The sequence below is a fragment of the Aedes albopictus genome, chromosome 3 (assembly GCF_035046485.1).
Source record: "Aedes albopictus strain Foshan chromosome 3, AalbF5, whole genome shotgun sequence".
Taxonomy (NCBI): Eukaryota; Metazoa; Arthropoda; class Insecta; order Diptera; family Culicidae; genus Aedes; species Aedes albopictus.
This window is the reverse complement of record NC_085138.1, coordinates 282974600-282994829: the sequence shown is the minus strand read 5'-3', so window position 1 is coordinate 282994829 and position 20230 is coordinate 282974600. Positions and strand designations below refer to the sequence as shown.

Genomic DNA, 20230 nt, shown 5'->3' with positions numbered 1-20230 from the left:
CGATTTCATCGCCCATTTTTCAATGGCAGCAGCATCACTGCTGTGACGACAGCAAACAGGACATCTCATCACAAACCTCCCCCGTGTGAGCAACGGCAGCCATCAGAGTTATCGATAGAGAACCGAGAAACATGACGGTACAACCGAAGCTCGGATTCGCTAGCTTTTTTTCTTCTTTTGCTGGGCTGATTGAAATGACAAGACAGATTGACGGGAACGGAATGTTCTGGCTGTGTCCAAAAAACGCCGAAACCGCAGCACATCCTTTCGGAGTCTGTTTCTGGTTGTTCAGGCAGCTAGGAGAAGCAGCGCCACCTCCCCCCCCCCCCCCCCCATCTCCATTGGAAATCAATTTTCAATTTCGTCCGGGGGGTTTTCCCGACCGTGCACTCCGCTCAAAATCGCAGCCAATATCTTAGAATGATTATTTTTCTTCAATTTAGTTCCAATTAAGTTAGCGTGCGGGGTTTTGTTCAGGGTTGAGATTGTGATCGGTCCGGGACTTGGGAGCTGGAAAGGGCTTTGGTTTTTGTGAGTTTTGCACTCGGAGCGCTCTTTCTGGGGATAGCATTCGGAGCTGGCTCATTTGGAAATGTGTGCGCGCGCGATTCTATGGTTTTTCGATGTTCCTGCTGTAGCGTTAGTGCTTGACGCTAATTGATTTGTATTTGGATTCGATTATCGGATTTGGATGGGTTTTTGTTGTGGAAAAAGTATTAAACAAGGAGTGATTCTGACGCTTCCGACAGTTTTTCATGGTTTAGAAGATAATTGCGGTAATCGCTTCACGAAAAGAAAAATAAAATAATACGACGGAAAAACTATTCAAGGTACTAAACAATAAAGAGTACTTATTTAGTAAATTTTCTAATTTTATCTGACATTGTGGCATCCAGGGTGGTGCTTACGCATGGATGTAAGTATTAGTGAACCATTTGTTGATGGAGGAATTTATGTTATTAGAAATCCTAGTTACAAAACTGTGTACGATTGAAGTTCTCATTCATCTGCCGAGCACGTGCTTGAACAACTGTATTGTAAGTTGGACATTCATCCTTAATGTGAGAAATATCACCACAAATTATGATTTTAGCATTCATGTGTCCATGTCTCGTTCGTTGACTCCACCCTTGGCAAGTGCTGCATAGTAGGGTTCTGGAAATCTCTTCAAGAATTGCGGCTATGCTATGTCATTTCATCATGGAACCTGAACTTCACCTTATGCGCAAGAACAGAAAGATGCTCCTCTTAAAAAATGGCAACAAAAAAGACAAAAGTAATCACTTCAACAGAATCGTACATTGGAAACCACTGCTCTCATTTCTCGTTCCAGCCTGCCGAGAACGCCAACCAACATTTGCCAAATTTTTGGGTCGACGTGATAATCAGCTTAAAATTTATTGACCAACATAAATCTGTCAGCAGTAGAGGCACAATCCGGTCAGCAGGGTTTCCCTTTTGTCAGTCTCGCGTACTATTTGTTCTGTCCTGACTGAATGACCGACCCATGACCAGTTTCACTGCGGGGTTGTAAGTAGCCCGGTTTGATAACACACGTTCTTGTTCAAGGTATGTAGGTACATTGGCACAAAAAAAAATCTACCGGATTAGTCGCTAAATGGGTTTCACCAGCACGAGCACAGACGACGACGACGACGCCGGTTAATCACACCAATTTTTTTCGACAAACTTAAGCTAACCCCGTGACGACATCAGCTCCATCGTGATACATGTAATCACGCTCGTTTCCGTTTTCAGGAATTCTCTTCAGTCGAAGTGGGAAAGTGAGCCCTATGCGCTACACTTTGGTTAAGATTACACGTTACGCTGCTGGTTGCATAATTGAGTTTCAAGTTGTGAGCAATGAGGAAGGAAAAAGAAGGAACAATCGTAATTCCATTTCGGGGAATATAGCAGTAGGTAGAACAAGGTTCTTGGTTCACATACAAAGGCGGTGTTGATATTGGAATGAATTCACGGTGTGAACGTGCAGCAATTTAAATCGAATTTGCATTTCGGGTGGGCAAAAATCCCTGCCATGATTGCAGTTTGGGAAGTAAGGGGAGGGATTTGACCGTTGATTTCCGATACTGTAAGTCTAATGCCTTAGGTAGCATCCATTTATTACGTCACGCTACATATAACATTTTTAGAACCCCTCCCCCCTCCCCCCCTCCGTAACGCTTTTTTGTATGAAGATCCCTAAATTGGACCGTAACGCTTGGCCATACTCCCCCCTCTCCCTAGAGCGTTACGTAATTTGCGGACGGCGCCTTATTCGCTACACTTTAACAAGTATATTTCATGTACAGCTTTCATATTTTTGAAAAATTTTGTAATTGTAGAATTTAACTTTTAGATACATGAGTAAAAATCAGGAACCCAAAACATGACGAAAAAAATATGAAATCATTATATATGCCGCTTCATGATAACATGACTACAAGTCATAGAACCATGCTGCTGAGTCATAGGATTATGTCACTGATCCACAAAACCATAAAACAGCGGCATGAAGCAATGCAACAAAACAAACGGATGCGAGCTTTGTACTAAATGCCACTCATCAATCTCGTCAAACAAAAAGTGTATAACTCTATGCTTATTATTTTTTCAGCAAAAAGAGAAGCAGGAAGGGCGTATGGTGTGCATGCAGAAACCTCCCAGAAAAGATATTTTTCTTTATTGCCTATGACGGCGTCTTATTTAAATAACTGATATGAGGATCAAAATTCCTTTCGCATCATTCAACATAAGTTATGCTACCGGAGTTAAGAACTACCAAAAAGTAATTGGAACAAGAAGTTAATTGAGTTCAACATTTGTAGCCAGTTTCCATTTTAATGGAAAGGAGTTTTAATATGTTTGCCAATAAAATCGAAATCATAAATGAAAAATACGAGCTCCATGAATAAGGCATATGATTTCATAAATTTTCGCCATGTTTCTGGAGTACAGGCGGCATGGCCTTATGCCGAAAATTTTTAATTATTGGCAATTTTTACTGATGGAACCAAACCATACACACATAATTTTGAATACCGTGTTCGGTAAATATTTGACGAAAATAGAACAGCTGAATACAGCTATATCAGATTGTTTACCTTTTGCACCCGTTTTTGACAGTTGGTGTACTGAGCCTCAGTAAAATCGATTACCGAAGCTACCGAAAAAGTTATGCTGTTCTATTTTCGTCAAAAAAGTACCGAACAGGCAATTCAGGATTGAGTGTGTAGGCTTATGATTTCTTAAATTTTCGTTATGATGCAGTGTACACGCGGCATGATGTCGTGCCGCAAATTTATAATTATTTGTACAAAACATAAGAAATGTGGCGTCAAAGCTTTGTGACGGCAAAACTCGTCATCATATCATGCCGATTTTTTATGGTGTATATCAATAACATAAGAACACACATTTATCACCCAATCATGACGTATTTTACCAGTTTCGGGTTCCGGATTTTTACCCGTGTAAACCTATTCGTAACATACCGGTTGCTTTGAGCCATATACATCTGCAAAAAAGAAAAGAAAGATTGATAAGTTTCATATTTTATAAGATTGATTTATTTCAAAAATTTTCGAGAAAATTTAGTATCATTGAAAATGCATATTCATATCAGATTGATGAAAACTCAATCCAAAGCTATATTTTTGAGTTAACCTTCACGTGCCCGACCCTCGACAACTTATTTTCAAAATGCTAGCATTTCCTCAATTTTCATCCGATTTTTTTTAAGCCGCCCTTAATCGACCATAAATTGGTGCTAGTTTATTATACTCAAGTGGTCATGCAATATGCGATCCATTCCGGGGATATTCTGGATTGTGCTGGGGTCAGGGGGTTGCCAAAATGGCTAAAAGTGATTATTTCGTGTCTTATTGTGTTTAAATCATAGATTTCCACCGAAGTTTTTGATGCGAACAGTGCAACACAAATGCGATAACCAGATTTGAATAAGTTGCCTCATCCGGATCCCCGTGACAGGTTCCGCGGGGCCTCATTGGGGACACTTCTGGTTTTCAACCTAAACATGCCGTGAGACATATCTGCGCGACATAATCTTCATGATTTCGAATGACTGAGTCAGAACTGTTGCGCATTTTGCCGAGTCAGCAAATCTGTTGTGAATGTATAGGAGGGAGTCCCCAGAGGAATTCATGAGAGATTCCCTGAAAGAAGTTCGGGTGAAATCCCTCAAAGCCATCCGTGAAGAATCAATGGAGGAATTGTAGAAGAAACCCCTGAAAGAATCCAATAGAAACTCTAAAAAAGACTTCTAAATATCGTGGGAGAAATACCTGAAAGATTGCCTGAAACAATTTCGTTAGAAATCCCGTAAAAAATCCTTAATGAATTCCTGAAAGAATCGCTAAGGAATCCTTGGGGCAATTTATGACGACAAAGTCCTGGAGTAATCCCGGAAAGAATCTCAAAAGAAGTCAGTGAGAGAATCCTGAAGAATCCCGGAAGGAATCCCGAAAAGGTATCCCAAGAGAAATCTAGAAATGTATCCCGAGAGGAATCCCTGAAGAAATCCAGAAAGAATCACTGAAGAAATCATTGAAAGAATCTCGGAAGGAATCCCTGAAAGAATTTTAGGGGAAAATTCAGAAGGAATTTTGAGAGAAATTCCAAAGAGAAATACGAGTTGAATCTATGTAGGAATCGTGGCAGCAATTTCTAAAGGAGCCCTTCAGAATCTTTGAAGAGATTACTAAATGCCTCGGGAGGAATATCTGAAAGAATGCCTAATGCAACCCTGGAAGAACCTCATTAAGGAATTTCGAGTATTATACTTGGAAAAATTCCTTAAATAACCTTGGTGGAAATCTCGTCTTAAATGGATTGCAACGTTGTAGGAGGGTTCAAGAAGAGTAGGTGACTAGGAGATTTTTAGGTGATGGCGTGTGAAGTTTCAGAAGAGTATTGCGAATTTTTGCTGTGAATTCAAAAGACATTCACTAATTCCAGAAGTTTTTTTATTACATATGTTGTTCCTGAAGATTTTTCTCCACTAAATTCTCTATCGATGGATGTTTTTCAATTTTCGATTTTTGGTCTGGAACGGCCTCAGTTATATGGAAAAGTTCCAATGTCTTACAATTTTGACAATTACTTTGTCACTAAAAAGACATTCACTCAAAAACTAAAAATCTGATCGAGATGGTTTCTTCGGAGAAAATGATCTACTATCATTTCTGAAGAGACGGACAGTGTTCAAATTATCTAAGAGTTGATCAAATGCCGTAGAATAACCAATATAGCTGAAGGCGCGCACCACAGACAATTCGCAGGCGCGCCGCTTCCTTTCCCCTTAAAGGGGTTTCCAATGGAGCTACAATTGGGACTTCAGAGGCGTTTCTAGTCATTTCAAGGAGCTTAGTCGGTTTCAGAGGTTACAAAGAGATTCCATGGGGCTTCAAAGAACTTTAGAGGATTTCAGGACAGCTGATGGGGAAATTTCATGGAGTTTCAGGGTATCCATGGGAATTCAGGAACTCTCAGAGGATGGGATATTTTCAGGAGTTTCAGGAAAATTCAAAAATTTTCATTAAAACTTCCGGAGACTGTCACAAAGGTTTCAGAAGGGTTCAATGCGATATAAGGCATTTTAGTGGGTTTCAGGGGGATCTCGGGAATTAAAATGGGGGTTCCCTGAGATATCAGAAGGGTTTTAGAGCAGTTTCAAGGCATTTCAATCCGTTTCTCTTGGGTTCAGAAACTTTTGAGGCATTTAAGGGGCTTCAGGTAATATTTGGGAAGGGTTTCCGGAAGCTTAGGAGAAGCTTAAGTGTGTCTCAGGGGAATTTTAGAGGAGTTTTAGGCACATAAATACAGTGCAGAGGTCTATCAGGACAATTTCAGGTTCAGGTGGCCTTCCTGATGGTTTGGTGTGTTTTAAAGTACTCAGAAGTACTAGACCAGAGTCTAGCGTTTTTGAGAGCAGATCCCGTGAAATTCATGGGATCAATAGGGGCTTCGTAAAGGTTCAGGGGGACTTTAGAAGAGTTCAGGATTAAGATCGAGCCCTGAGGAAGATCCCAACCCAAGGATCGAAACGTTCCAAGCAACACACATGTTATAATAGAGTTACGACAGCGCAAGTTTTGGTTGTATAGAAGTTTATTTTACGTAATTCTAACATTGTGTTGTAATAACGTAAAATAAACTTCTATACAGCCAAAACTTGCGCTGTCGTAACTTTTATATAACATGTGTGTTGCTTGGAGTTGGCAATGATATAGAAGTATCAACGCTTTTTCCGTGACTGAAAGCCGAAAAACTCCCATAGTTCAGGAGATGGTAGGTCTCAAAAAGGTGTCAATGTGTTTCATTGGGTTTCAAGGTTTCAAGAGACAAAATAAGGTATGGGGGGGGGGGGGGGGGGTGGTTTAAGCGTAGTTCCGAGCGTGAGTGCTTAAGAGAGGTTTCAAGTGAGGAGTTCATGGGATTTTAGCAGAATTCTGTTGATATTCTATGGATGTTTTGTGTGGTGGCAAAAGGGCGAAGACAGAACAATCTAACCAAAATTAGGTCATCTCTAAAGCATGTGCTTAAGGCAATGTCTGAAGCGTTCTCTTTAACTCCCACGGCAGCGCTCGATGTCTTCTTTGGCGTTGCTCCACTACCCATCCATCTCAAACAAGCAGTATTTTCTTGCACTTACCGTTTATTGGTTTCGGTTTACTAGAGAAATTCCGGTGAATCGCAGATCAACACACACCTCGTTGTTTTAAATTTTGGTGAATTTGGACAAATTTGTTCGTGTTCCAAGTTATCTTACAATTGCTTGTAATTTTTCATGTAGGACTTTTTCCACGAAATTCCCTTCTCGGAAAGAGTGGACATCTGGATATCTGGAGAGAAGTATTTCAGACGGCATCGTATGCTACACTGATGGCTCCCTTCTCGAAGGTCGAGCAGGTGCTGGTGTCCACTCTCGTGAGCTAAAGCTGCATCAGTCTTACTCACTTGGTAAACACCGCACCGTTTTTCAGGCCAAAAGCTTTGCGGAGTGTAACCAGCACTTCAGCAGCAGGCAGGCTGCTTTTAAAGCAATTGCTTCGACCAACTCTAGGTTGAAATTAGTTATCGCTTGTCAAACTCAAATCGACGGGCTGAATTCAGCAAATGCTGTTCACCTTGTATCGGTAGCTGGCCTTTCTTCTATAACTGGAAATGGAATGGCATAAATATCCAAAAAGTGACAATCCATCATAACTTTTTTAACGTTCATATGTTTTAAAAAAATGTTGAGCTTTATTATATTGTTGGTAAACGTTTACAATTTCATTCAATACGGTTCACTGGTTCCCAAGATATGACAGTTCAAAAACAAGTTGTCTAAAAAATAGTGTTTTACAAGAACGGTTCTAGCTTCGTGAAAGATTAACCAATCGAGCTCAAATTTGTACCAATGGTACACATATAATAGGGTGACAAACAGTTAGAATTTGAGATTTTTTTATGCACTTTATGTCGAACATTTTTGTGAGAGAAAAAAAGTTGCCTATCCCAAACATTTTGGCCACCCGCTGTAGATGATGAATTTCTCAAATGAAGAAGAACCAGCCTCTGGAGCCGACCTAATGAACCTTGATGGATATTAGTTGAAAAAAGATGAAAAAAACAAAATGTTAGTTCAAAATGCAATGAGGAACTAACAAAATAGGTCACATTTGTAACAGGTAGCAAGTAAGGTAAGGTAAGAGGTGGGATGATGTTTTGCTTAGATGGTTCAAAAAGTCGGTGCAAGATCTAACAGCCTGAGTCGTTGATCCGATAAATTTGGCATCAAAATAGTGATAAGTCAATTGAATCAATAGTTTATTCACTGCAGCAACCGTGACGATTCAGATCGAATATTTTTACCTCAGCTTTAAACAATTATGGCACTATTATCACTCAACTGTTTCAGTGCCGACGTCATTCAGCACGTACGTCTATCCATCCATCATACCTTTCCAGACTACACATCACCTCTAAACCTAACACAGCGACATCCAGCTATCAGTTTGCTATCAACATCATTCGGTGTGGTGCAAACGAAACACATTAGCATCCTAAACATACACACAAACCAAATACCAAACCTATGTATAGCGTCCCTTCGTCCCAAATAGAAAGAGGTGCTGCCATAATTTGTCTTTCATTTGAATCGAAATTAATTGGACGAGCCATGGCAAACAGGCTTTCCACCACCGGCAGGCTCGCGATGGCGAGACCCAACCAATCATATCGTTCGTCACACCAACGTACCTAAAGGTTTGGATCCGGTCAACCACGGATACTCTTGGTCGGGGTTCACCATCGTCCGTCAGCCATTCTGCTTCATTTATACTCTGATTCGAGCTATCGTACCTGCCTAACGATGGGGCCCATATAGATGAAGTGGTGAACGTGCGGAGATTCAGCAAGATCATGCTGAGGGAGACGGGTTCGATTCCTGGTCAGACCAGGAACTTTTCGTGAAGGAAATTTTCTTGACTTCTTTGGACATCAATGGCAGTGCAAGCTCTTGGTCAATGTCCATTCAGAGTTCATAGAACTCATTGCTGAGAAACAGGTTTTATCGCGGTGGGGATGTTACGCCATGAAGATTCAGATAAAGACCTATCTAACAAATTAAACTGTTCGGAATAATGCGATCATAATGACGGTGCCGATTTGATAGTGATTGGCCTTTGGACAACGGACAAGTCTAAGGAGAGGACACGCAGCAGCAGTACAGGAAAATGACAACTCAGCTGAACGAACTCAGGCACATCAGGTACGAGGGACTTGGCAGGTGGCACCGTCGTGTACCTCCAATCACCGCACCGTGTGGAGGCATTATTGTTTGGTAATTTTTCCACACGATGTCAATGATGGAAACTATAGTCCGGGCAACGACAGTGGCAGGTCAATGGTCAATCGAAGAGTACTTCCAATACTGCCCAAAATGATTAATTACGACAATTTGTTGCCCATTTTTGGTGCCCTTAAAAACGGTATGAGATAGGTCAATGACTGACTGATTAGTGAACTAAATACGCCAATATGGTGCCCAAGGGCCTAGCCAGAGGGAGGCAGGGGAGAGGGGGCGTGCCCCTCCCCCCTTGGCCGCCTGATTTTTTTCACTTCGAGTCGTCTCAAAGATTATCAATAATTCAAGAGTTCCAGAAAAAAATATTTAAAAAAAACTATTCTCTAGACTATTCTAATAATTGAGATTTTTATCCACAATTATCAAACCTTTTTTTCTTGAGGAAATTTCGCCAAGTATTTCTCCAAGAGATCTACTTCAATCTTATCATAGAATTTAACCAAATAACAAGCTTGGTTGAATGGTTAAATGTTGTGTTGTTTATTCATGGAATACAAAAACAGCATGCCAAGTTTCCGGTAGGGAAAAAGAAGGACTTTGTAGAATTATATGCTGCAATAGAGTGTAGTTATGTGCTACTGCTACACAAATTTTCACTTGTATTCAATTTTAAACAAACGTCATGCTAAGAGAATAATACCTGGGATTTCTTTACAAATTCTTTCAAGGACATCTCCAGAATTTCCTTTAGGCATTTATTCAGGAACTTCTCCAAGGATTCTTTCAGAAATTCCTCAAGTGACATGTCCAGGAGTATATCTTTCGTGAATTATTCCATGGACATCTTGCAGGGTTCAGATATTTTTTTTTTCAGGGTTTGTTCCAAGAAATGCTTCAAGAATTCCTCCCACGATTCCTTCAGTTTTTTACAGATACTTCTGCAACGATACATCGATGAATTCCATCAGAAATTTGCCATAGCTTCCTTCGGTGATTCTAGCATGGATTGCTCCAGAAAGTTCTTTAATAATTCCTCTATGGGTTTCGCCAGACATTCCTCCGGGAGTTCCTCCAGTGATTGTTCCAGTGCTTTTTTGATGATTTCTCCAGGAATTTCCAGAAGTTCCTTAAATCATTGTACAAAACATTCTTTAGGGAGTTCATCCAAAGATTCCAACAATAATTCATCCAAAAAATATTGCAGACAGAAATTCTTCCAGAAATTTGTTAAGAAAGGTTTCCTGGGATTTCCTAAGGAATTCATCATGGGATTGCTTCCGGAATTCCTCCAGGTTTTCCTTCAAGCATTCCTCAAAGGATTCACAGGGAATATCTCCTGTGTTTCTTTCAGAACAACTCCAGGAATTAAAAAAAATCCTCCAGGGGTTCCCCCAGGAACACTTTTAAGAATTTCTTCAGGAGTTCTTCTTGGAATTCTTTCAGGAACTCCTCCAGAAAATAATCCAATACTTCCTCCAGGAACTGTTCAGGAATTCCCTTAGGAATGCTTCTAGGAATTGCTTCCATAATTTCTCCTGGGGTTTCTTCAAGAACTGCTACAGGTATTCCTCAAGGAGTTCTTCCACAAACTCTTCTTAGAATTCCTTCAGGATTTCTCCAAGGATGCCATCTGCAATTTCTTCAGAAATTTTTACTGGGATTCCTCCATGAATTTCTTCAGATATTCCTCTAAGAATTATTCCAGGGTTCCTCTGGGAATTGTTGCAGTGATTCCCCTAAAAATTCATCCAAGGATTAATTCAGAAAGGCGTTTAGAGATTTCTCCACGAATTCCTCCAGGAATTCTTCTAGAGATTCCTCCAGGAGTATTTCTAGTGATTCCTCCATTAATCTCTACGGGTATTCTTCTAGGATATCCTCCAGGGATTCCTCCAAGAATTTAAACAGGGTTTATCTCGGGACTTCCGTCTGTGATTCTCTTTGGAACAACTTTTTTTTAAAACATCCTCCAAAGATTCTCCCACGAACTCATTTTAGGGTTCCTCCAGCAATTCCTCCTTGTATTTTTTAAGGAACTTTTCTAGGAATTGATGCAGTACTTCCCCCAGGAACTGCTTAGCGATTCCCTTAGGGGCTGTTCATAAACCATGTAGACCAAAATTTGGCAATCTCATACCCCCCTCATCCTCGTAAACTTTTGTCCATACAAAATATTTGTATGAAGCGTAGACTTTTGACAGACCCCCCTCTCCCCCCAAAAAGTCTACGTGGTTTATGAACAGCCCCTTAGTAATTCCTCTTGAAATTTCTTACGATTTCTCCAGAGTTTGTTCAAGAACTCCATCTGCGATTTCTTCAGGAATTATTTCCTATACGAATGCCCTAAGAGATTCATCCACGAATTTCTTCAGGAATTCCTCTAGGGGCTGTCCATTAATTACGTAAGGGGATTTTTGCGATTTTTCGACACCCCCTCCCCCCCTTGTAAGATTTTTTGTATGGGAACCCAAATATTTTTGTAAGGCGTGTAAGATTTCTCGAACCCCCCTCCCTACATAAACCCTTACGTAATTAATGGACAGCCCCCTAGGAATTACTCCAGGAAATCCTTCAGGGATTCCTTTAAAAATTCTTCCAGGATTGTTTCTAGGAATACCTTCTGGAATTTTTCCAGAAATTCCGCCAAGAAATCTTCCAGTATTCTCTCCAAGAATTGGTATAGGCATTCTTCCAGGAATTGCACTGAAAACTCCTCCAGGAACTTTTTTAGTGATTTTTTCAGGGATTTCTCCAGAAATTCGTTCGAGGATTTCTCCAGGAATTCCTTCAGAGATTTCTCTAGAAATCCCTCCGGGAATTTCTTAGGGGATTTTTTTCAGAAATTTCTCCCAGAGAACCTCTATAGATTCCCCCGAAAATTCATCCAGAAGTTGCTGAAGGAATCCCTTGCAAGATTGCATCAAGGATTTCGCCAGCATTTCCCAAAGAAGAATCTCCAGCAATTCCTCCAGGCATTCCTCCAGGAATTTATCCAGGAATATCTCCAAGAACTATTCCAGGAAATTCTCCAGGAATGACTCTGAAAATTACTTCAGGAATTCCTCTAGAAATTTCTCTAGGAATTGATCCAGGAATTGCTCCTGGACATCCTTCAGAAATTATGTCAACAATCTCTCCAGGAATTTTTCCAGAAATTCAGGGATTCCTTCAGGAAATTCTCCGAAGATTCCTTCAGTAAATCCTCCAGAAGTTCCTCTAAAGATTCTTTCTGGAAATCCTCTAGGGATTTCTTCAAAAATTCTTCCAGGAAATTCCTGGAGGAATACCATCAGTAATTTTTCAGGGATTCCCGCAGCTTCTTCTAGATTTCCCCAGAGATTCCTTCGAGTATTTATCCAAGAGTTCCTCCAGAAATTCCTACAGGATTTACTAAAGGGTTTTTTTTCAGAAATAGAAAAATTATAGAATAAAAATAAACATCTCCCAGAATTTTTCTAGAAATTCATCCAGTAATCCTTCCGAGAATTTCTCTTAAAGATTCCTCCAGAAATTCCCAAAGAAATACCTCTAGTAATTCCTCCAGATATTCCTCCAGGATTTTATCCAGGAATTTCTCCAGGAATAACCCCAGTTATTTCTTCAGAAACTTCCCCAGGAATTTCTCCAGAAATTTCTCCAGGAATTGCTCCTGGACATCTTTCTGAAATTATGTCAGCAATTCCTCTAGGTATTTCTCCAGGAATTTCTCCCGAGATTCCATCAGGAATTGCTTAAGGGATTCCTCCATAGATTTCTCCATGAAAAATCTCTTCAGGAAGTTCTTTGAAGATTCCTTCAGGAAATCCTCCAGAAGTTTCTCCAAAGATTCTTCCAGGAAATCCTCTAGGGGTTTCTTCAGAAATTCTTCAAGCATATTCTCAAGGAATTGCTTCAGGAATTTTTCAGGAATTCCTTCAGGTATTCAACCAGGGATTCCTCCACAGATTCCTCCAGGGATTTCTTCACAAATTTCTTCAAGGATACCCCCAGGGATTCCTTAGGAATTCCTTCAAGAATATCTCCAAGAGCTCCACCAGCGATTCTGCTAGAAATTCCTCCAGGAATCTCTCCAGGGATTCTTTCAGAAATAGAAAAATAACAGAAATAGAAGCAGAAATCTTCTGGAGGTTCCTCTAAATATTCATCCAGTAATTCTTTCAAGAATTCCTCTTCAGATTCCTCCAGAAATTTTCACAGGAATACCACTAGGAACTCCTCCATTTATTCCTCCGGGATGTTATCTAGAAATTTCCCCAGGAAATTCTCCAGGAATACCTCCAGGAAATACCCCAGGAGTTTCTTCCGGAGTTCCTTCCGGAATACTCCTGGCATCCTTCAGGAATAATGCCAGCAATTCGTTCAGGAATTTCCCCTGGAAATCCTCTAGGGATTTCAGAGATTCTTCCAGGAAATTTTCCAGAAATACTTTGAGGAAATTTTCAGGGATTCCTTCAAACATTCCTCCAGGAATTACTTCAGGTATTTCTCCACGAATTTTTCGAGAGATATTCCCAAAGATTCCACCAGAGAATCCTCCAGAAATTCCTCCAAGGGTTCTTTCAGGAAATCCGCCTGGAATTTCTCAAGGTATTTTTATTTTTCAGAAATTTCTCCGGCGATTCCTCCCAGAATTCCTCTGGAGATTTTTTCAGGAAGTTCTCCCGGAATTCTCCCAGGGATTGCTCCAAGAATTCACCCAAAAAATTCTCCAGGAATTCCTGCTGGGTCTAATCCAAGAATTCCTCCAGAAATTATTCCAGGAATTTGCTCAGAAGTTTCTACAGGCATTCCTCCAAGGATTCCTTCACAAATTCCTCTAGGAGTTTTAAAAATGTTTTTTTTTAAGAAATTTTACTAGGGATTCCACCCAGAATTCCTCCAGAAATTTCTCCAGAACTTCCGCCAAGGAATCCTCCAGAAATTTATCTAGGATCTGTTCAGAAATTTCACTAGGTATTCCTTCCATAATTTATCCAGGAATTCGTACAGGTTTATTTTCTGAAATTCTTAAAGCGATTCCTTCTGGAACTCAAAAATTTCTGGAGGAATTTCTCCAGCAAATAGTATTGGAAGATAATTTAAAATGGACGCATACAGGAACCAGGAAATTCTAGGTAAATACTCAAAAGACTTCGTAATTTCCAAAAAATTTCAGCTATAATTTCTGATGAATATTTTGTAGACATTGACAAAAAATCAGAGCAAAATAATGCACGAGTAAATAAAAATTCTTAATCTTCCAGAAATTGGTCACCACTACCAGCAGTTGATTTGTGTAGATCAAGCGACCTTTTTTAATGTATTGTACAAAATACAACAGGGTTAAAGGTTAAATAAAGCTTTTAGAATATAATGTTATTATATTCAATTTCATCGTGTTGCGATTAGTTGTTAAAGCTAGTGGGTACATATTTACTAAGGCTGCCCTCCCCCCTCCTCCCCCTCCCCACCTGACCGAGAAGTTGGCTATGCCCTTGATCGTGCCTATTGGACACTGCTTAGTATAGTATTACCTTGGGGAGGGAACCATTCAGCTGAAGCGGTAAATACACGGATATTCAGTACCAACGACTTTAGCGGTTGAACAAAGTCTACAAGCGGGCCATAGGTAGACTAAAACCCGACGCGACGGGATATCACAGCTGAAGCAGACCCAGGGGCTCATAGCGAAGCAGCCTTAGAAAGAAATAAAGGAAGTCAACTGAATTTTGACCTGGCCACAGGTCAAAGCAATAATGGTGGTTTACTACCCAGGACGGAGATCTTGCACTTTGGCCCTCTGCACCACCTTGGCTGTTCACTGCACAGGACTGAACAGTTAGTAACCTAAGTTGTACAAAGGTATTGAATTTATGGCTGATATGCTTGAATCAATTTGTTAACCTATGTATACGTAACAATCCAATGTTACATACATTATCAAGTGACCAAAACGAGTTCAAACTAACTGCAGATAATTGTCGCTTCCATGTTCTCCACCACAAATTAATTTTGGGCATCTGTTAGCAGTACTTTGCTACATTGAGCGACACGAATGCTCCATCAAACGATGCACCAACGAACTTCCAGCACGTTGCCTCTTCAAACAGGAACACAACCAAAACAGGCAGGCTTATGGTGGATGGATATTCCTGGAAGCTTCTCCCGAAAAGGAGAAGAGCACTGAAGCACGATGCTTTAAGCACCGCAGACGACATTTCTCGAGAAAACAGCGACGTGTTCGGTACGCGCACGATACGCGGGTAATGAATGAGATAACCGATCCGAAGAGCGCACACAATGAGCTTTCCTTCTCCGTGTTACGTTAAGGACAAACGTCTTGAAATCCCGCTTCAATAGTGCATCAGAACTTTAAACGCACAAATATCAAGAAGCAAGCTTCAAACAACAGTGCATTTCATTATTCTCGTCTTGCTCACTTGTAATTAGCTTAAAATAAGAAGTTCAAGTGCGCTGGTTTTATTTACGAAGAGATTTGTGCTCTCGAAATCGTGAGTAGGTGCCAAAGTCGGCCATTGTGGCAGCCATTTTGGGATCTTTACAAGTCTGTCCTTAACTCAAGAACAATCCAAGTGCGGGCGAACAATGGAAACACAGGGTGGCAAGCACCCCCGCAGTCAATGAGTGCGGTCTTCTTGTCGTGTCGCAGAGCGTTCAAATTGGCGCATGCATATTAAAACGTAGCAGCAGCGCTCTGTGGAGGTGTACCTAGATACCTACCTAGGTAGAGGTACTGCCGTACCGTTCAGCTGGTTATCATCGTATTATTTCGCGGACGTAAATGTGCTAATTTAATTTCGTTTTCCCCGCGGGAGGAGGTTGTTGGTATTGCTGCCTCCGTTCTAATCCACCTCTCTGTAAGTTCAAACGAGTGGTTTAAGCTTTATCAATGAGAGAATGTACCTAACGTTGGTTGGTACAACACACCCCGTTTCCTATGAATATCTGTGAGAATGAGTTTAACCTAAGAAAGTCGCTCAAAATTGAACGAATCACCTTATCTGAAAGAACACTTTGTTGCAATCAGTTGGGACTCATAAAAGTAATCATAATAATAACAATAATAACAGCAGCAATAACAACAAGGCCACCATTAAGGTGTCGCTCTATGTATAGCAAGCACTTTTCGTGTCTCTGAGTTGACTGTGTGTACTCGGCAATAATTTGTACTCGGCTTGCTGCTTGCCGCGCTTATCAGTTTAGTCAGTCAGGCGGTGACGCGCACTGGGGCACGAATAATTGACCCATTTCTTTTTTCGTCTGTATACGGAGCGACCGACGACGTTGATCGATGGGTTTAGAAGTGCCAAAATAGAGCGAAAATGTTCCAATCAGTTCGAGTTTCAAGGTCGGACTTCGTTATCTGGAGGAGGCGGCCTTTCGGTGACTGATAACGGTGCAGCGCGTGGAATGCATTTGGGAATCTGATAGAATTTATGGGACTGCTTTAATTAATTCTCGTGGAGATTCTCCCTAAATTTTCTGTGGAGATTCTCCCTCGAATCTCGAGGAGATTCTTCCTGAAATCTAGAGAAGATTCCTGCTGGAATCTTTCGAAGATTCCTCCTAGATTCATGTAGAGATTCCTCTTGGAATCTCGTGATGATTCCCCTTGGAATCTCGTGGAGATTCCCCTTGGAATCTCGTGGAAATTCCCCTTAGAATCTCGTGGAGATTCCCCTTGGAATCTCGTGGAGATTCCCCTTGGAATCTCGTGGAGATTCCCCTTGGAATCTCGTGGAGATTCCCCTTGGAATCTCGTGGAGATTCCCCTTGGAATCTCGTGGAGATTCCCCTTGGAATCTCGTGGAGATTCCCCTTGGAATCTCGTGGAGATTCCCCTTGGAATCTCGTGGAGATTCCCCTTGGAATCTCGTGGAGATTCCCCTTGGAATCTCGTGGAAATTCCCCTTAGAATCTCGTGGAGGTTCCCCTTGGAATCTCGTGGAGATTCCCCTTGGAATCTCGTGGAGATTCCCCTTGGAATCTTGTGGAGATTCCCCTTGGAATCTCGTGGAGATTCCCCTTGGAATCTCGTGGAGATTCCCCTTGGAATCTCGTGGAGATTCCCCTTGGAATCTCGTGGAGATTCCCCTTGGAATCTCGTGGAGATTCCCCTTGGAATCTCGTGGAGATTCCCCTTGGAATCTCGTGGAGATTCCCCTTGGAATCTCGTGGAGATTCCCCTTGGAATCTCGTGGAGATTCCCCTTGGAATCTCGTGGAGATTCCCCTTGGAATCTCGTGGAGATTCCCCTTGGAATCTCGTGGAGATTCCTTTTGGAATCTCGTGGAGATTCCCCTTGGAATCTCGTGGAGATTCCCCTTGGAATCTCGTGGAGATTCCCCTTGGAATCTCGTGGAGATTCCCCTTGGAATCTCGTGGAGATTCCCCTTGGAATCTCGTGGAGATTCCTCTTGGAATCTCGTGGAGATTCCTCTTGGAATCTCGTGGAAATTCCCTTGGAATCTCGTGGAGATTCCCCTTGGAGGTATCTTTCTGAATAAGCTTAGGGTGGTTCAAGAAAAACCGGTTTTCTGGCGTTAACTTTTTCAGTTTAGATTTTTCATCAAAGTCGCCCAAGAAACACTTGTAGATCGGTCAATTTTAAAGCTACAAAAAAGTGTCTTCAGCAAACTTGCTCAAAATTGATAGATCTACAACTATCCCGAAGAATATATACAGTTATTCTTGCAAATAAAAAAGTTTGGTTACATATTTCTTTGAAAACATGGACCACCCTTATTTTCATGCACATTGGTAAGAGGGCCTTATTATTAGGAACAACTTAGTAGAAGACCATATTTGCCTAAAAACTCATTTGAAGGCGTTGAATGCATCTTTCCTCGTAAATCTGATTCGTGGACCACTGTGCATTGGAATCTCGTGGAGATTCCCCTTGGAATCTCGTGGAGATTCCCCTTGGAATCTTGTGGAGATTCCCCTTGGAAACTCGTGGAGATTCCCCTTGGAAACTCGTGGAGATTCCCCTTGGAATCTCGTGGAGATTCCCCTTGGAATCTCGTGGAGATTCCCCTTGGAATCTCGTGAAAATTCCCCTTGGAACCTCGCAGAGATTCCCCTTGGAATCTCGTGGAGATTCCCTTTGGAATCTCGTGGAGATTCCCCTTGGAATCTCGTGGAGATTCCCCTTGGAATCTCGTGGAGATTCCCCTTGGAATCTCGTGGAGAGTCCCCTTGGAATCTCGTGGAGATTCCCCTTGGAATCTCGTGGAGATTCCCCTTGGAATCTCGTGGAGATTCCCCTTGGAATCTCGTGAAAATTCCCCTTGGAACCTCGCAGAGATTCCCCTTGGAATCTCGTGGAGATTCCCTTTGGAATCTCGTGGAGATTCCCCTTGGAATCTCGTGGAGATTCCCCTTGGAATCTCGTGGAGATTCCCCTTGGAATCTCGTGGAGATTCCCCTTGGAATCTCGTGGAGATTCCCCTTGGAATCTCGTGGAGATTTCCCTTGGAATCTCGTGGAGATTCCCCTTGGAATCTCGTGGAGATTCCCCTTGGAATCTCGTGGAGATTCCCCTTGGAATCTCGTGGAGATTCCCCTTGGAATCTCGTGGAGATTCCACTTGGAATCTCGTGGAGATTCCCCTTGGAATCTCGTGGAGATGCCCTTTGGAATCCCGTGGAGATTCCCCTTGGAATCTCGTGGAGATTCCCCTTGGAATCTCGTGGAGATTCCCCTTGGAATCTCGTGGAGATTCCCCTTGGAATCTCGTTGAGATTCCCCTTGGAATCTCGTGGAGATTCCCCTTGGAATCTCGTGGAGATTCCCCTTGGAATCTCGTGGAGATTCCCCTTGGAATCTCGTGGAGATTCCCCTTGGAATCTCGTGGAGATTCCCCTTGGAATCTCGTGGAGATTCCCCTTGGAATCTCGTGGAGATTCCCCTTGGAATCTCATGGAGATTCCCCTTGGAATCTTGTGGAGATTCCCCTTGGAATCTCGTGGAGATTCCCCTTGGAATCTGGTGAAAATTCCCCTTGGAATCTCGTGGAAATTCCCCTTGGAATCTCAAGGAGATTCTCCTTGGAATCTTGTGGAGATTTCCCCTTGGAATCTCGTGGAGATTCCCCTTGGAATCTCGTGAAGATTCCCCTTGGAATCTCGTGGAGATTCCCCTTGGAATCTCGTGGAGATTCCCCTTGGAATCTCATGGAGATTCCCCTTGGAATCTCATGGAGATTCCCCTTGGAATCTCATGGAGATTCCCCTTGGAATCTCATGGAGATTCCCCTTGGAATCTCATGGAGATTCCCCTTGGAATCTCATGGAGATTCCCCTTGGAATCTCATGGAGATTCCCCTTGGAATCTCATGGAAATTCCCCTTGGAATCTCATGGAAATTCCCCTTGGAATCTCATGGAGATTCCCCTTGGAATCTCATGGAGATTCCCCTTGGAATCTCATGGAGATTCCCCTCGGAATCTAATGGAGATTCCCCTTTGAATCTCATGGAAAATCCCCTTGAAATCTCATGGAGAATCCCCATGAAATCTCATGGAGATTCCCCTTGGAATCTCATGGAAATTCCCCTTGGAATCTCATGGAAATTCCCCTTGGAATCTCATGGAAATTCCCCTTGGAATCTCATGGAAATTCCCCTTGGAATCTCATGGAGATTCTCCTTGGAATCTCATCGAGATTCCCCTTGGAATCTCATCGAGATTCCCCTTGGAATCTCATCGAGATTCCCTTTGGAATCTCATCGAGATTCCCTTTGGAATCTCATCGAGATTCCCCTTGGAATCTCATCGAGATTCCCCTTGGAATCTCATCGAGATTCCCCTTGGAATCTCATCGAGATTCCCCTTGGAATCTCATCGAGATTCCCCTTGGAATCTCATCGAGATTCCCCTTTGGAATCTCATCGAGATTCCCCTTGGAATCTCATCGAGATTCCCCTTGGTATCTCATGGAGATTCCCCTTGGAATCTCATGAAGATTCCCCTTGGAATCTAATGGAGATTCCCCGTGGAATCTCATGGAGATTCCCCGTGGAATCTCATGGAGAATCCCCTTGGAATCTCATGGAGAATCCCCTTGGAATCTCATGGAGATTCCCCTTGGAATCTCATGGAGATTCCCCTTGGAATCTCATGGAGATTCCCCTTGGAATCTCATGGAGATTCCCCTTGGAATCTCATGGAGATTCCCCTTGGAATCTCATGGAGATTCTCCTTGGAATCTCATGGAGATTCCCCTTGGAATCTCATGGAGATTCCCCTTGGAATCTCATGGAGATTCCCCTTGGAATCTCATGGAGATTCCCCTTGGAATCTCATGGAGATTCCCCTTGGAATCTCATGGAGATTCCTCTTGGAATCTCATGGAGATTCCCCTTGGAATCTCATGGAGAATCCCCTTGGAATCTCATGGAGATTCCCCTTGGAATCTC

General features: G+C 42.1%; 1 protein-coding gene across 3 annotated transcripts in view; it reads right to left on the bottom strand.

Annotated features, from left to right (window-relative positions):
- Positions 1-20230, bottom strand: part of LOC115257546 (uncharacterized) — a 380825-nt gene that overhangs the window by 299007 nt on the left and 61588 nt on the right. For 2 of the 3 annotated variants that reach the window (XR_009999519.1, XM_062861131.1), the window contains exon 2: positions 3495-3517. The exons of the other annotated variant lie outside the window; for it this stretch is intronic. The gene's annotated coding sequence lies outside the window, so the exon portion shown is untranslated. The remainder of the gene's footprint in view (positions 1-3494; positions 3518-20230) is intronic. 3 annotated transcript variants of the gene reach the window in all.